The following is a 15,287-nucleotide window of genomic DNA, read 5'->3' as shown; positions in this document are numbered from 1 at the left end:
ACTGAGAATGCTGTATTTTCAGTAGGTTATAGAAACAAGGAGATTACAGGATGCAGAAACCCTGCAAGGCTTCTAGAAAAAAAAATATATGTGGTCATGTGTTAATGCAGGCCGTCTATGATGCCTCAAATAAATGTGTTCAGTTTTGGAAAGCGCTTGTTTGATTCATCATATTCAATTACCACTCCTTACTGTCTCTTTGATGCGGGGCCTCATGCTTCAGATAATAGTACCATTCACCAGCAGCACTACCCCCCCCCTCCCCGTCTGACTCCCATTTCTCTGTGAACAATATCCATTGTCTCACTACCTACCTTCAGCAGGGAATCCTAAGGAAGCCCTGATGAGATCTACAGCACCCCCTTTCTCCTGCCTCAGGGTTTCCCATCAGCTCTGTGTGCTCCTCGGAGTCTCCAATATCTTCACCGGGCCTATAGCATCCTCCTCTCTACTGCCTCCTAAGCCTTTGACCACAGTCACATTCCAGATGTCTCTAATTAGATTCCTGGTTCAGGTGGCTGCTGGGTGTATTAGTTCTCTTGCTTTCCATGTCCATTGGAACAAGGAGGAGGAGGATTCTATTTATTTTTTTAAGGAGATAAAGGATAGATCTCTTTCTCCAAAGCAACACACACACACACACACACACACACACACACACACACACGACCCTTTTTGCTGTAGACATGTTGTTCCTTTAGCAACTATTTCTCACTTTTGAGACGCTTCCCCACTTCCAATTATAGAGAAGGAATTTTCCAGTTTACTTTTAGAAAAGAAATAAATATTCTCCTCTAACATCTATTCATCACTTGTGAGACATTTTTTTTCCAATTATGCGGAAGAAAATTCTAAGTTTATTTTAGAGAAGAAATAAATATTCTCCTTCCCAAAATGTACTTGCAGCCAAAATATGCCAGCTAGGGAATGGTAGAAGTTTTACTAGGTTTATCTTTATAAACTTTCTAAGCTGCACCTGTTATAAATGGTCCCTGACAAACATTCTGGAAATTTCTGAAACAACATTGAACCAAGATTTTTTTACTATAGACTTAAACTTATTTCATCACATATGTGCTATAGAGCTAAAAGACGTTTATTAAGAACATAAATCGCATTAAACTCAGTAGGTGAATAACTCAACGATCAGAAGATAAAGTATTAGCCTTGAGGAAAGCAATGTACTCAAATGCTTGGGCCTTACTTTATTGGACTGAGACTCAGCATTGGGTTGGCTTGGGAATTTAGTCCCTAATGAATTTGACTGGCATTACAGGTACAATTTTTTAAGAGTGAGTCAGGAAAAAGTTGGAGGACAATCTGTTTGGGATTCAGAGAAAACAAACAAATTATTCACCTTCCACTCTAAGTTATTTTATTTTGAGAGAAGAAACCTCTAAATCTCTATACTTTTACAAAGAACATTTACTGTCCTTTGAAAATGTCCCTTCAATTCCGATAAATTCTGAAAGCATTTTTCCTCCACCACTCTGCTTTAGTAAATATGTATCCCCCAGTCATCTCAAGCCCATTGGACTCCATCAACTGTGTGTTTCAATTATTTAAAATCAGGATAGCATCTCCTGGGCAGCTAATGAAGTCTTGATAGATATATATTATTGGAGCATATTGTTATTTATTCATCTAATAAATCAAGCCAGTTGGAGAGACTAGATGCAATTCAAGCACAAGAAATAAGGAATAATGATGGCATAGATCATTTCTGAATCACTCTAGCCCATTTTACAGCCTGCAAAATACACTGAATTCCATAAAAGTGACAAATGACACAACATTGTAATAAATAGCTATAGTTTGTACATTGTGTATTGGAGCTTAGATTCATATTGAAGCTCTCTCTCAAAAGGGTGGATGATGAATTAAGTGTTGAAATCATACTCTGTAAAAAAAAAGAAATATATTTTCCATTTATCTTGATTTATTACATGACATCATGTGCTTAAGTATATGTAACCTTTCCAAACTGAGTTGATTTAATATTAAGGGAAAATTGTTATAAAGTAAAATTTGGTATGTTTGGAATTCTTTATTTCCCTGCTATATTTTATAAGACTTTTAAGTGCTCCATGGATGCTTTATCATATTAATTTTTTCAGTTGAATTTCCAGAAATATGCAATAACATTTACAGAGCTTATTAAAAATGAATGTGCTATATCACAGTGAATATTACTTTCTCATTCAAATTAAAATGTTTGCATATTAAGAACACAGAAAAATGTCAATTAAATATTAAATACAATTAACAGAGCCATTTAAGTCTGAAGGGTGAATTTAGACTTCCCCAATGAAGGACTGATTAATGAGTATGCCTTAGATTTATCCACCTTTTCAAAAATTTAGGTGAAACACTACCACTCTCTTTACTGTTGAAAAATAATTATTAGAGGAATAAGCAAATACAAACATTATTATACTGATCTCTGCTATTCATTCCCCGCTTTGCCAATATGGCCACAAAATGATTCAAAAGAGGAGCAATCCCATGTCTTACTTTATTACTTCTTGAGTTGATTACAGTTGAACTTCGAACAAGGCACAAATTAGGGACGCCAACCCTCATGCAGTCAAAAACCCTCATGTAACTTCTTTCTTCGAAGGATGTAGGAGGATGTGTTGACTTTTTAAAAATTACTATTATTAGTTTCAGGTGTACAAAAGAGTTAGACACTTCACCCCTCACAAAGTGATAACCCCACCCCCACTCTATTGCCCCCTGACATCATACAAAGCAGTTACAATTCCATTGACTCTGTTCCTTGTGCTGTACTCCGTATTCCGTGACTATATATACTTCTGACTCCCGAAAACTTCCGTCATCCCTCGGTACCCATAGGGGGTTCATTCCAGCACCCTCCATGGATACCAAAATCCATGAATGGTCAATTCCCTTCCATAAAATAATGTAGAACAATGCATAAAGTATTTGTTTTTTTCCTAGTCATGGAGCACTGGCTTCATTTTTTTGTTTTTCAAAATTTGCTTTGTGGTATATTTCAGCAGACCAGAATCTAACCAAACAAGTCTGAAATTAGCCAGCATGAAAGCTAGGAACAAAGTGAAAAAAATGAAATGTGTTCTGGGTATTCCCTACTCCTGTTGGTGCCCGTGTGACATTATACCTTCTCTCCACCCTCCGCTTCTAAGCCTCTGCTGTATTCTTAAAGTCTTCTTCAGTCGATTTGCTAACTAGTAGGATGGAGCTCTCAGTGAGTCTGCAGTGTGATGGAATGAGAACTGGGTGTGAAATTCTGAGCCTCAGGTTTGCCCCTGAGTTCTCCTAGGACTTTCGGCAATTTATGTCTCTGTGCTCCAGTTTTTCCAAAGGTGTAAAACGGGTCCAGTGCTGCTGTCCTGTGAGGAATAAGTAAGGCATTACATGTAAAGGTTACCACACAATTTTGAAGTGATACTTTAAAGTGAGGTGTTATTTTACTAACACTTTTTACATTCTATCTCCCCAGTTGAAAGTATAAATTTTCTGGTTTGAATTCTGTCCGCAGGCCCTATACTTTGCGCCCCTTCTTAGACTATGCTGGGTCACCTTATGTACCATATTTATTTAACTTTCACAACAAACAGGAAGATGAATATATTCTCTTTATTTAACCAATGAAGGCAGTTGCCCACAGAGAGGTTAAGGGGATTTTCTGAGATCACTAAAATGGGTAGAGGGGCAGGACCCAAGACCACTGGTCTAAAAGCAAAATGCCTACTTTTTCCGCTACACCATATTGATTCTTACTAATGAGTATTATTTATTTAGAAACTGTACATTATATGATATAAAGTGACTGGCATATGACAGGGCCTCATCATAAAATTTTAAGTGAATGTATAAATACTTGAGGATACCGATTTTGCTCCTCATATCCTTGGTTCTCCCTTGGCACCAAAAAAAGGACCTAGTATACAGTAGGCAGGAGGAAGGAAGGAAGGAAAACATAGGGGAGAAATGAGATGGACGAATGAAGAAAGATGATGTGGAAAGAATGAGAAAAGGAAAGAAGGGACGGAGAAAGAATTCCTCGGGAATGATTTCTGTTCTGTCCTATGAGAAAGTTGTACAAACATGTTACTAATTTAGGTTTTGATGAACTGTTTTCTATTTATCACAATGAAGAAGAGAAAGATTTAAATATCTGCACTTCCAAGATAACCTCTCTTCCCTTCCAACCATTGATAATTTTATTCAATTTCAATCCTTGTAAAGTGGTGTGGACTGAAGGTGTTCTCATTGCCTTTAAGGAACGTTGCATGTTTCTGAAATGAGTTTCCTAAGAGATGGACTCAAGTGCATCTCAAGTGTAAACCTCCTCTTGGTTCTCACAGTAAGAGGGCACGTGAGCCTCTGACTATGGAGGGCTCATTTGTTCTGGGGCTCCTAGCTGGATTCCGGTCCTGCCCAGACAGGGACACTGTACTGCCTTCTTAACCACAGTGGACCGAGTAATGACATTAGGCCTTGCGTGTTCTTTTTTGTTACAGGTACTGGTCTTCTCTTGTAGTCCCCGCAATGCCCTTGTAGCACAAGGCATGACATACGTCCTCAGTAAATACTTGTTGGATTGAATTGAATTGAATGAACAGAAAGGAATGGAGTATGAGCTCTGTGTTACCACACTGCCCACTTGGTCTATTCTCTTGTTTTGTCCCTAATACTTAAAACACTCTTGTTGTGTTATGGTGACAAGGCATTCTCTTTGGATGGGGCTTCTTAAAATAGATTTTAGTTAAGTTTAGCACCAATGGCCATTAGGAAACCTATGGCAGAAACACATTTCCCCCTTTTATTTAGCAGATTACTTTGTGAGATCAGCCATGGGTCCCTTAGAGGAAGGAAAGCAGCCATGGAAATCAGGGCGAGGCACATGGAGAAGTACACACCTGCCCTGGGTATAGAGCTTGGCATGAGGGAGTATGATGTGAGAAATGCCTGGCCTAGATATCAGGAGGTCTGTTTTCTACTTCACACCTGCCACTTTAAGTTACGTGACTTCTTGGTGTGTCCTCTGATCTCCTTGTGCTATGGATTCCTTACGTTTAAAATGGATATTGGTTAAGTGGCTGCTGTGGTCAGATACTGTGTGAGGAACACATGACCCATTTGATTCACAAGGTACTTACAGTCATCCATCCATTTATTCAACAAATATTTATGAAGAACCTTCTGCATGCCAGACACTATTCTGTTTGCGAGGGAGACAGCAATGAACAAAATGGACAAAACTAAAAAATCCAGGCCTTATGGTAGTGAAGGAAAGATAAAACAGAGTAACACACAGTGTATTTAGTAGTAATGAGTGCTGAGGGGAGAGCTGGGAAGAAGGATAGAAAGTTTTATGGGTTTTGTTTCACTTCTCAAGAGCGGAGGATTAGTTTCTATGTTTGTCTTTTTGTTTTGTTTTGTTTTGTTTTCTAATAGCAGGATTGAAAGACAATTCACTGAGAAATGGGCAGGAAGTTTTGGGGGTAGCAATGGGGCAAGCCATGTGGGTGCCTGGAGAAAGAAAGCTGTGGGCAGAGGAACAAGCAAGGGCAGGGGGCTGAGACAGAATATGACAAGACCTTATGCTACACAGTGAAAGGCATTCTTAATATGGCATTATCAAGGTAAAAGAAAAGATCTCATTTTCAAAACTCGTTTTCAAAACTCAACTGATGTAGGAATAATTTTAGATGTACAGAAACATAGCAAAGAGAGTACAGAGAGGTCCCATATACCGTTTCCTTATTGTAAACATCTTGCATTACCATGGTGCATTTTCCAAAACTAAGAAACCAACTTTATTCCGATTTCACTAATTGGTGATTCCGCCATTTTTTCCACTAATGTCCTTTTTCGGTTCCAGGATCCAGTCCAGAATATGTTACTACATTTAGCATAGATATTATTTTAAACTCAGGTGTTTAACAAATTAAATTATATTTTTTTGTACCATGTGCCATTTGAAGGGCATTTGGCAAACACTAGTTAAGCTTTTGGTTCTCTCTTAAGTGGAGTCAAACGTTGTAGAAAGAACTCTGGGCAAATGGCCTGGAGCCCTGGGTTCTCATTTCAGCTCTGCCATAAACTATGTGTCCTTGGACAACTCTCTCTCTGAATCTGAGGCAGGCATCGCTTGTATAGAATTTAGAAATGTAGATTACAGTTTTAAGATCCCTCCAATGTCTTAAATTCTGCCTTGACATTATCTTGGCATTAGTGTTTTTACATGAAAAATATCAGCAATTATGTGACTGATTATCTTATTGCCAAGCAGTAAGATTTGTAAGAAAACCAATTGGGCTGTAGAGAGCTTCAGAGGTCCCCTGCCTCTGACCACATACCTCCACCCCATTCTCCATCCCTCCATCCATATATCCATCCCATCTCCCATCCCCTGCACCTTGTTCCACTCAGAGGAGTTAATGGCTAACTACCAATGAAAAGGGGCTATTGTCATTATTTTACTTGTGTTTCTTATAATGACCTTATGAGGTAGTTGTTATTTTAACCCTGGGTCACCCATTAAGGTAGACAGCATAATGGTACCCTAAAGATGTTCACATTCTAATCCTCAGAACCAGTGAATAAGGTACCTTACAGGGCAAAGGGACTCTGCAGATATGATAAAGTAAGGATTAGGAGATGGGGAGATGATCGTGGATTATCCAGGTAGACCTGATGTAATCACAAAGGTCCTTGCAAAAGGGAGACAGGAGGTTAGAGGGGAAAGGAAGTGCTGTGCTGCTGGCTTTGGAGAGGAAGGAGGAGACCATGAGCCAAGAAATGTAGGAAGTGTTGAGAGGCTGGAAAAGATAAGGAAGCACATTCTCTACTGGACTCTCCAGAAAGAATGAAGCCTCCACACTGTAATATAATAAATTTATGTTTCTTTAACCCACTAAATTTGTGGAAATGTGTTGCATCAACAATAGGAAACTAATACACCAATGGAGGTTAGAAAACTGTGTCCAGGACTGCATAGCTGGTGGGTGGTACAATCTAGATTTGAATTTAGGCACTTATAACCAGAGCCTGCATTTATAGTCACTAGTCCATACTGCTTCACTGAAGTACAGGGCTGTCCCTATAGCTCCCTTGTGAAGCTTGAGGGATTGCATGGAGAATACAGTGTTCGGTACATACATGTATTATCCAATATTGTAATTATAATGAACACAATCATTTGCTATGCTAGCTCACTCACCGCCTCTCCATCCTGCCATACTCACTACCCGTTGCAGAACCTCCTCAAACCTGAGTCCAGCGTCTCTGAAACAAGGATAATAAAAAAGACAATGACAAAAATAACCTCATGCGATTGTATAGCAACTTACACTATTCAACATGATCATGTTTTGTTTTGAGTCCAACACCCTTGGAGTGAGATGAAGACAGCATCAGGGACCCTGTGCGTGCGTCTGTCCCTCTCTCTGATTTTGTCCTTTATCTCATCCGCCTTTTCATTCTGCCTGTTCTCATGTGTTTGTCTCTGTATCACTGATTCTGCCTCTCCCTCCACTCCATCCTTTTTCTTGCCTTTGTAGCAGGCCAGAACAAAGTTGTAATGTTTATTGTCATTTGATGCACAAATTGAATTTTTGTGTTTTTAATATGGAGATCAGAGTAGTAGAAGTATTATGTTTTTAAAAACTCTAAACAAAGAGGCGCAACAAGGTTGCTTTCTTTCTTTCTTTCTTTTTTTTTTTTTTAATGTAACATTCAACTGCTTTTTCTCATGTGATGTGTTAATAGCCCTGGATATGAAAAGTGCCTCCAAAGAGAAAAGGATATGTAGGAAAAGAGTAATTTAGGCGCAGAGGCAGGTTTAGATGTGCGAATTTCACCACTTCCTGAGACAGTTTCTTAGAGTTACTAAAGATGAAAGTGCAGATTTTGGTTACTAATTCTTCTTCTATTCTACTTGTTAGCCACGCGAGGAGGTGCTACTAGACAAATCCTGTGAGAGTGGGAAAAGTGCTCATTTTTTTATTTGTTCTACATTTAGGTCTAAATTGCTGCAAAGTCATTCCCTGAGGGAATTCTGGAGTAACCATGAGTTACAAATAAACACTCCCAACTTTGCTTTCCACAGCCTCAGCATTTTCCGCCCTGTAAGAGATGCTCTGAACAAGCAAATGTGCTTTTAACTTAGCTCTAAAATATGTCCTGATATGTGGGAGCTATTTTTAAGACAACCACAAGGACCTGACAGACTGGCATTTGCCGGAATGCAAATTGCCTCACATCTCTTCTGACCTAGCCCCACAATGACGCCCCAACAAGTTATTATTGTCCCCTTGGAAAATATATTTTGCATTGTACTGTGCATTATTGCTCGCCATAAAGAGGCTGGCCATTTTTAAGCTGTGTAATGGGGAAGAGAAAATAGGTGGCAAAACAAAGGAGTGGGAAAATAGCAAGGGCTCTGCACGGGGGGGATAAAAAAAACAACTACAAAATGAAGCAAGAGCAAAAGAACAAGAAAACTAGAACCAGAGTGATAAATCTCTCTCTTTCTCTCTCTCTCTCTCTCTCTCTCTCTCTCTCTCTCTCTCTCTCTCTCACACACACACACACACACACACACACGTCTATCAATCTACCTCTCATGCAGGAAGCAGGAGGAAAACCGGCATATTTAACTATAGTAGATCAAAACAGGAAAAGTAATTTTCATTTTTCTTTTGTCAAAGAGGTTGAATATGCGGAGAGAATGTCATTGGGGATGGGAGGTTTATCTCCTCCTCTCTCTCATCAATGCCAGGTGTTGAGTTTTGAAAATGGGATTATGAAAACTATTCAAAATATTTGTGAGAGACTAGGTTTGTCAGCACAGACTTTCCTGAGTGCTAACAAATCCTTTTCTTATCACACACGGAAAACAAAAAATGTGGACCAGAAGCTAGAAAACCTAGGTGTGACCTGCATATTACACCTTAGTCAAAGGAAATGAAAAGAAACATTTTCCAACTTCAGCATCACTAACTATCTGACCCTTAAATCCAACCATCGCACCTGCAGGTGTTCAGCCATCCGACTAGATGTTTGCATATAACTCAGAAGAGTCCAACATAAGACATAAGGAGGGACCTTGGTACTAAATCCAAGAGGGAAAATGATGAAGAAACTTGAAATCATGACATGAAGTAAAAATGAAGAAATTAGAGATATTTAGGCTGGAATAAGAAAGATTTTGTGTGTGTGTGTGTGTGTGTGGGGTAATATATGAAATATGTGAAAGGCCATTATGCACAGGACGAGTTAAATTTGTTTCAATCTATCCTAGACTAGTGGTTGTGACACTTTTCACCAGGACTCCCCTGGTGGACAATATTTGCATCCATAAGTAAAGGTGACTCCTAACTGCAAACTGCTTAGATAGGAAGGGCTTTAGGTAATGTGGAATCTCTGCCCTACTCTCACCGCACCCCATTTCCCTCCTTCCCAATGATGTGCTGTTTTGTAGAGGAGGACACAACGAGGACTGATAGAGAAAACCAGAGGGTGGTAGATTACATCTCTACAGAAAAAGGAACTTTCTATTAATGAAGGTCCGGATAAGGAATTGAGTGGCATTGGTAGGTAGCAAGCTCCCTGTCCCTCATGATGTTCAAGCAGAAGTTTGATGACTTCCTAGAAGGAATGAGGCTATGCTTATATTTCTGTTTCCAGTATTTTATAATTCTTTTGAACAAAGACACCACACTTGATTTAAAAGATTATTTGGATCAGTAGTGTTCATGAAAAACAATGAACTGTGATTATTCTGTGCAATAAATTGCAATGTGGGAGGAGAGAGAAGAATCTCCATTTCAGGCTAGATACAAATAAAAGTGTACACAGGGACACTCAAAACCTTGCTGGACGTGTGGTTCAAGAAGCCAACTGAATATAAGTTGTCCTCAGAAATTTGTCCTGAGAATGAAGAATAAAGACAACATAATTTTCAATTAAAAAATAAAATCACAGGTACATTTTCTAATGTAAAAGAAATTTTTGCATTTGGCTCAAGAGGGAATTAGTTCTTTTTAAAGGCAGACAGTCTTTAAGTGCTAAGTACTTTATACACAGCAATTTTTAAAAATTTTTATAACTGTCGTGTGAGGTTAGTTACTCACTGAGGAAGCAACAAAGCCAGGATTCAAACCTCAGACAGTAGGCTATTGAACATAATTTCTTTTGCCCATTCCCTGCTGGGCTCCTACCGCTCCATACTGCCATCAGCATTGCATGTGGCACACTGTACTGTAATTTTATACTATTATCACTGATATCTTTACTCATAGCCTCCTTATTTGAGGACAAGCATCCTACTTATTTGTCCCCATGTCACTAATACCTCTCACTAATACCAGCATACAGTTCATGTTCCATAAATGTTTGTTGATAAATGGGGCTGGCGAAGGAGGCAGTACACTAGAACCAACCTTAGAAGATTGAAGTAAAAGGGGGACCTGGAAAATGATTTTAGTGCCAATAACATTATATCATCAAATGACATAAGCGTATCTCTTAGGCTCACTGTGCTATTCAATAGATTAACCACTAGCTACATATGGTGTTTTAAATTAATTCTAATTAAAGAAAATTGAAAATTTAATTTCCTGAGTCACACTATCCACAGGTGGCTAGTGGCTACTTTATTGGATAGTGCAGATATAGGATCATTGAAAGTTCTGCAGGACAGCACTGAAAGAGAATCAAAAAGCAGTGCAATATTTCAGGAGAAATGAGGAAAAAAAAATTTTTTTAAAGACAAAAAAAAATTTCCATGTTCTAAAATATGGAACATGTTTTAGACTGTTTTTTAAAGACAAAAAAAAATTTCCATGTTCTAAAATACGGCACGAGAAGAACAGAGATGAGCAAGAAGTACCACTGAAGGAAGAGTCCTTGCAAGGGAAAAACAAAACAAAAGAAAACAAAAACAAAAGGACTTCAGAAGAAACAGACTAATGTGAGGTGCCCCAATTCTAACACTTCTTCAAACCCTACAGACCTACAATCCATCTATCGTGCACCGGTTATTTGCTCCTGGCTCTCCTTGCATAGCTTCAATCTCACACCTAGCAATGCAATCCTGCCTACACTTCACTCCCGAGTTTTCCCTTACACTGTCATGTGTCCTAGCAAAGCCTCCACTCTGCACTCATCCAGCCCTTCGCTTCCTCATGCCAGCACCTGGCATAGTTGGATGTAGCTGGAGAAAAACCCACCATCATGCCAACTGGTAGCACATTAAACTCATGGGGACTGAACTTATGTCCTTAACTTATGCCTACAATACTGACAAGCAAACTGCGACATTTCTGTTGTCTGTTCATTCTCCGTCTCCTGGGTGACATTTTTTTTTTATTAGTTTCAGGTGTACAAGACAAGGTAATACTTAGACGTTCATCATTTATATCCCTCACACTGTGAACCCCCCTCCCCCCATCCATTATCCCTCCGACCTCACACCGAGCCATCACATTATATATATAAAATTATAGTTGGCATTCATTAATGTTTAGCTTCTGGTGTACAATGCCATGGTCAGGCATCCACATTATCTCTGAGGTGGTCTCCCAAATAGGACGCATGTCCATCGGATACTGGGTGACATTTTAAACTTACTCTGCTCTCCAGCACCTCCTTCCTGACTTGCTCACACAGCTCATGGCCTGACTTCTGATTTTGCTGAGAAAATGTAGACAGTTAGCAGAGAACTCCCACAGCCTGTCACCATCACACCTACTTACTATACCTATGTCCATATACCCTCTTCTCCTTCCTGTCAGCTGATCGCTGAGGCCAGCTCTCTACCTGAGCACTATTTACTTTCTGTTAGATAGCTTAATTACTCCAGTAATTGTCCTATTTCTCCTCTGTGCCATTAATTTCTCCTCTCAGTTGGATTATTATCATCAAATATACATATTCTGAAATTTCTTCCATCTTAAATCCTCTCTTCATCCCTTATCAGCGCCCTGTACAGAAAAACCTCAGAAACAAAAAAATTGCTTATGCATTTTCTCTAATCTTCTACTCCTTTCATTCTCTCATAACACCAAATTAATCAAGGTTTCCCTTCTACAACTCCACCCAAACGTACCTTGTCAAGGATACCGATAACCTCTGTAGTTAAATTTAATGGCAATTCTTAACCCTTATCTTGTCTGATATGTCGACAATATTTGGTTCAGTGGATCAATTCCTTCTTTCTCCTTGAAACCTTTTTTTTATGGTTCCTTTTTACTCCCAGCATATCTTATTCTCCTGGTCTCTATTTCATTGATTGCTGTGTTTCAGTCTCAATTGTCAGTTTCTCCTTTCCTGTCAGATCCATTCTCATGGCTTTCATTACCATCTAGAGGCCAGTGATTCCCAATTCCTATCCCCATCTTGTATCCTTCTCCAGTTTTCAGACTCACACATCCTGATGGCTTGCCTTCTTTCCATTCAGGTGTCTAATAGTCACACACACCTGTATGTACTTTTACTGCATTTTACTCCTTTCGGTCTACGGCAGCTCCTCAAAAAGCTGGAGTTGTCTCTCACATCCCACAGAGAACCCCTTTTACTTAGGTTCTAGCCAGCATTATTTCTCACACATAATTGCAACCTCTTTCTGATAGTACCCCCTGTGTCCATGCTTTGTTTCTATGGTTACTGTTAAAACAAGGTGTGAGTACTGAGAAAACAAGGTCATGGCTGGTGAAATTTCTGTGCTCATTGAGCTTCAGTACCCTTCATTTCTCTCAGTGAAAGCCCAGTCTCATAGTGGCCTGCAAGACCTTACAAAATCCTCATGCTCTCCTAAATCCTCATATCTCTGTTATCTTATTATTCTTATGTTACATACTTCTTTCTTGTACTTTGTCCACTGCAGAAAAACTGACATCCTATTGTCCCTTGAACTTGCCAGGTATGCTCTCAACTCTGGACACTTAAACTTCTTCTTGCCTCTGCCTGGAACACACCGGGAAGGCAGAGGGTCAACAAGATTAGAGAATAGGGAACCTTTCTCATTACATAAAACGGCAATATCCTTTGTAAATAATTTAATTTCATAAAGAGAATAGAAGTGGATGTAAACAAACTGTGACTCTATGGTTAAATACTTTGAATTGATCTACTCATATAGAATTTAAGATGTTTACTGAGATAAATGTGCTGATGGTCTGAAACAAACTCAACAAAACATGATGTTAACCAGTAGTTATTGGGCAATTTATCTCTAGGAAAGAAAACAGATTGTGAAGTAGAAGACAAAAGTAATACCTATTATTCTGTAATAATAACCAAAATTAATTCCTCACATTCTCAAAGAGTTTATAGTAGCATAAAGATGATAAATAAATTCCTATTATAGCCTTAAAGGTGTAGAAATATTAGAAAAGTTATCAGAAAAGGCGGATCTCTGCACCCCATTCAATCTGTCCAACTACCGATACATGCTAAATTAGAGAGCATGAGCTTTCAGGGAAAGGAGTAAACCTAGTGCAAATGATAAATGTCTCCTGATATTTGAGTTCAATGAAAGAGAAGAAGGAAAAAAGTGACATTTGTTGAGAGGACACAGTGTGCCAGGCATTGTGACTGGCTTTAAAAATGTGATAGTCCATGTGGTGGATAATACTATCTCTTCTCGCAGATGAAGAAACTAAAGTTTTGTGATCTAGGTGAGATAAATATCCTGTTCTGTTAGATACAAAGCCTGTGCTCCTCCTACTCTATATCATCCTAGACAGTTTAAAGACAAATGAAAAACATAAAAGTGCAAATTAGAAAATTCAAATAAATGAATTTGTATGTTAGAAATTAAGACGATATGAGGAAAAAAGAAATAAGTGAATGAAAGATCAGGTTAAGTCCAAATAAAGTCATGACCTAGAGGCATTTTAGGATGTGAAAGAAAAAAAAGAAGAGAAGGCCCTAACAGGTTTTTGGAATAAAAAGGGGGGTTGAGAAGATTATTATGAAAGAACAACTTTACCTTATGAGAGAGTTCTTCATAAATCATTTTGGAGAACAAGAAAAGTGTAGGGAAAGGAACAAAGACATGGTCAAAAGCTGTCAAAGAGAGAAGCAAAAAATTCAAAATTAGGCTTCTCAACTCAGGAAACCAATCTCTTAAAAGGGAAGTTGTTCTTGGGCCTGCTCACTTTTTTACTTCCTGAGTTCTAAAGAAGTTTTAAGGACTGCTACTGGGTAGGAAAATGGTCTTTATCTTCACAGACTACTACTCAGGGGAGAAAGCAGACTTACACATGGGAGAATGCAATGAATAATTCTTGACAGACTGATTGGTAGTGTCACAATGATGAGAAAGAGGATGAGCAGTAGCTGATATTAACTGAAAAGGAATTGCAATATTTGTTTCAGGAGTCTGCTGAAAAGTGAACATTGCTCAAAGCAAACTGGCTGGAAAGAAATGATACATTGCTGGGAAATCTCTACTTTTCCAAGGAATGGAGCTGCCAAACAATGATTATTACATTTGATTATGTAGCAGTGAAAAGGAAATCATGGCTAATGCTAAGAGATGGTGAAGATAAACTGATGAAACAAGTGTGGCATTTTATTTCAAGTGGACCCACAGCACCACTCTTAATGCATTGATGGGGAAGGAAATGAAAGTTCCAGGGCATTTTTGAACTGAGGACAATATTGTTTGTATGAAGGGTCAGACCAAAGGGGAGGGGAAATATATATACATATATTATATATATATATATATATATAATATGTATATTATATATAAATATGTAGAAATATTTTATATATAATATAAAATATATATTAAATACATATACTATATTATACACACACACACACACACACACACACATATATATATTATTTTTAATAGAAGAAGGGGGCTAACAATTGTTAATCCACTACTATGTGCTGTTGTCTTCACTTACATCATTTTATTTGCTCTTCATCATGAATTTGTGGATGTTATATTCATGACCTTGATGGAAGATGCATGTCTTGCTCAAAGTTAGTATTCTTACATTCATAACAATTGACTGATTCCAAGACTGACCAGCTGGCTGACTATTGTCCCTAATCCTTCCCTGGGCCAGACCACCTTCAGACAATAGTCTTAAAGATGAAGACAGGAGAAAGGAAAGGGAACATTAAAGATTTTGAGGACTTCCAATCAAGATGGCAGAGTAGGTAAATGTTGTGCTTGCCTCCTCCCATGACCACATCAAAATTGCAACTAAATTACAGAACAATCGCCCTTGAGAACAACCTGAAGACTAGCTGAAGAGAACTCCTATAAA

Source organism: Rhinolophus hipposideros (genome assembly GCF_964194185.1).
Source record: "Rhinolophus hipposideros genome assembly, chromosome: 6".
Classification (NCBI taxonomy): Eukaryota; Metazoa; Chordata; class Mammalia; order Chiroptera; family Rhinolophidae; genus Rhinolophus; species Rhinolophus hipposideros.
Note: the sequence above shows the minus strand (reverse complement) of the source record.